Below are 3,610 nucleotides of genomic sequence, written 5' to 3' on the forward strand. Positions count from 1 at the left end.
GCTTGTTGGTCATTTGTATATATTCTTTGGAAAAATGTCTGTTAAAATCCTCTGCTATTTTTAAATTAGATTTTTTTGTCTTTTTATTGTTGAATTTTTATATATGCTGGATACTAAGGAAACCACCTACCAAGCAGGAGCTGTGGGTTTATCCCTGGGTTGAGAAGATCCCCTGGAGGAGGAAATGGCAACCCATTCCAGTATTCTTGCCTGGGAAATCCCATAGAGAGGGGAGCCTGGTGGGCTACAGTCCATGGGGTCGCAACGAGTTGGACATAACCTAGCGACTAAACAGTAGCAACAACAGACCCTTATTTGGTATATGATTCATAAATATTTTCACTCATTCTGTGAGTTTCCTTTTTACATTCTTGATAACATCCTTAGAAAAAAACGTTTCTAATTTTTATCAACTCCAGTTAATCTAGTTTTTTCCTTTATTGCTTGTGCTTTTTGGTGTCTTATCTAAGAAACCGTTACCTCATGCAAGGTCATAAAGATTTACACCTATGCTTTCTTCCAAAAGTCTTATAGTGTTAGCTCTTATATTTATGTATGGTCTATTTTGAAGCAGTTTTTGTACATGGTGTGAAGTAGGGGTCCAAATTCATCCTTTTCCATATGGATATCCATTTGTTCCAGCATCAGTTGTTGAAAAGACTATTCTTTGCCCGTTATGTGTATGTGCTAAGTCATTTCAGTCCTGTTGGACTCTGAGACCCTGTGGACTGAAGCCCACCAGGCTCCTCTGTCCACGGGATTCTCCAGGCAAGAATACTGGAGTGGGTTGCTATTTCCTTCTCCAGGGGATCTTCCTGACCAAAGGATCGAATCTGCATCTCTTATGTCTCCTGCACTGGCAGGCGGGTTCTTTACCAAGAGCGCCACCTGGAAATGCATTGTCCTAATACCCTTGTTAAAACCTACTTGACTCGTGTGCATTTTTGAAGATGATGGTTCCTCACTTAATTGTGAGTTAAGTTTTGGGATCAAAATTATCCTATGACTTTGTATGCCCAGTGAATAGCACAGGCCCTGGAACAATGTAGATGCAGAGTGATGTTGACTTCAGTCAAATGGAGTAAGCCTACTAGGTAGGCACATTCCAACTCTGAGCCCTTCTGTATCTAGGAAGCTCATGAGATAGAGGTAACTTTCCTCTCTGATTCCAGCTCTCTAACTGGCCCTGTTGAGCATCAGCATTTTTCTAACCACATCTAACTTATCTTGTAGTTGTGATTCTGTGTCTGCCTCCTGGGGACTCAGCAAGCAGGCCAGCCTGAGCTCCTTCTGCAGACCTGAGGAAGGTACTCAGAAACTCTGATCCACATCCTTGGTAAGGATGCACAGTGCTGCAGGTTGATACGTACATCTCTCTGTTGGTTACTGGGGTAGCCTTTTATGTTCAACTGTGTATGTACACGGGTGCTTTCTAGCATTCCCAGACCCTGCCTGGACGACACAATGCAATGACATTAAAGATAGGCTTGCAAAGTGAAACATGCTGGCACACCCAGTCCCCAGAGCAAGTGTTTTCATTCTGCCATGACCCTTTCCACTTGCCACCCGCAGATATGTTTTTTGTTTTTTGTCTTTGCAGGTAGTGTGCAAATATGATTTTGCGCCCTGATTTTTTTACTTTGTTTTCATAATATCTCCCATGTCTCCACTTAGCCCTCATGTCACACATTTGTAAGACTTTATTGTGTTGATATGCCAGTCTTCTTTGCTGAACATTTTGTCTTTTCCTACTGACTCTTAAGAAACAGATTTTAAAATACAAAAATAAGTCACACCCCACCCCGCCCCACTCCAAAATTTCTACTGAGATAAACCCTTCAAGGCTTGACAGTCAGAGGCTGAATGGACCCCAAATGACTGGAGACTACATTGACTCAAAGAAGGCCATGTATTGAATGGACTTAGAGATTATCATACTAAGTCAAGTCAGACAGAGAAAGACAAATGCTGCCTATAGCACTTATACATGGAATCTAAAAAATTATACAAATGAACTTATTTATAAGACAGACTCACAGACATAGGGAACTGGCTTGTGGTTACCAAAGGGGAAAGGGTGGGGGAGGGATAAATTAGGAGTTTGTGAATAGCAGATACAAACTACTGTATATAAAATAAATAATACTGTACTGCTGTAGAGCACATGGAACTATGTTGAAGATCTTGTAATAACCTATAATGGAAAAGAATCTGAAAAAGAACATATCTATGTGTATGTATGCAAATTAATCACTTTGCCGTACACCAGGAACTGGCACACCAGTCACCTGAAACTTTGGTGTTTCCATGAAATTTGAAATGAAGCAGCTTGTTCATGTCACCCAAACTCCCATCTCCTAGTAGTGTGATCATGGAAATACCAAGGTTTCAGATGACTTTTCATATATGACCTTCCTTTTAGAATTTTTTTTTTTCTTGAAGGATAGTTAATTTACAATATCATACTAGTTTCCGGCGTGCAGCGGAGTAGTTCTGTTTAACTGTGGGAATCTGGGCTGTATGCGAAAAGAGGAAAACAGGAGACTAGTGGAGGACAAGAAAGAAAGTGAAAGTGAGAGTTGTTCAGTTTTCTCCGACTCTTTGCCACCCCGTGGACTATACAGTCTATGGAATTCTCCAGGCCAGAATACTGGAGTGGGTAGCTGTTCCCTTCTCCAGGGGATCTTCTCAACCCAGGGATCGAACCCAGGTCTTCCACATTGCAGGCGGATTCTTTACCAGCTGAGCCACCAGTGAAGCCCAAGAATACTGAAGTGGGTAGCCTCTGCCTTCTCCAGGGGATTTTCCCAACCCAGGAATGGAACCAGGGTCTCCTGCATTGCAGATGGATTCTTTACCAGCTGAGCTACCAGGGTAGCCCTGTTAGAGGAGGACAAGACAGGCAAGCAAGGAACCATTCCTGTGGTGAGGGGAACGTGGCCAACAACTCTGCTTGGTATCGCTGGATGATTGTTTGATGCTTTTTTAAAAATTATTTCTCATTTTTATTATATTTTTCATACTTTTATAAAAAATATGGAACGCTTCACGAATTTGCATGTCATCCTTGCACAGGGGCCATGCTAATCTTCTCTGTATCGTTCCAATTTTAGTATATGTGCTGCCGAAGTGAACACTTGTTTGATGCTTTGATGGAAGTGAATCTGGGAATATCTTATCTCCAGGCTCATCAACTGACCCTGTGTGCAGAGCACTGGACTGGGTCCTGGAAAAATCCTCCCAGAAGAAAGAATCTCCTGTTCCCAAAAGATTCTTCTGGAAGCCGAGGGGGTGGGAACACACACAGAAAGACACAGTTATGCACGACGACGTTCCCTTGACTTTCTTTATCTGATGCCCCACACGTCCAGCTAAACTCTCTCAGAACTGGGTCTGCAGGGTGCATTGTGCGCGGGCAATTAGACAAGAATGCTCCGATCTGACAGTTCCACTGTGAAAGTTTTCAAATAGTGTTTGGAATGTTTACATAATTGTTCAAAAGAGGCTTTTTCAATGTACCTGTTTACACTCTTTACTTTTGGAAATTCTTTCAGCAATCAGCCTTGGAGGGCTCTTAGCCTGTACTTGCCACCCCTGATTGCCCAGGGAG

The 3,610-nt window shown here is 42.4% G+C and overlaps 1 non-coding gene across 1 annotated transcript; it reads right to left on the reverse strand.

The window, feature by feature from the left end:
• Window positions 1–3,030: 3,030 nt before the first annotated feature.
• On the reverse strand, window positions 3,031–3,137 carry LOC122678455. The gene has a single exon (XR_006336128.1). It is a non-coding gene; the product is annotated as a U6 spliceosomal RNA (small nuclear RNA).
• Window positions 3,138–3,610: the final 473 nt, after the last annotated feature.

The sequence above is a fragment of the Cervus elaphus genome, chromosome 20 (genome assembly GCF_910594005.1).
Source record: "Cervus elaphus chromosome 20, mCerEla1.1, whole genome shotgun sequence".
Taxonomy (NCBI): domain Eukaryota; kingdom Metazoa; phylum Chordata; class Mammalia; order Artiodactyla; family Cervidae; genus Cervus; species Cervus elaphus.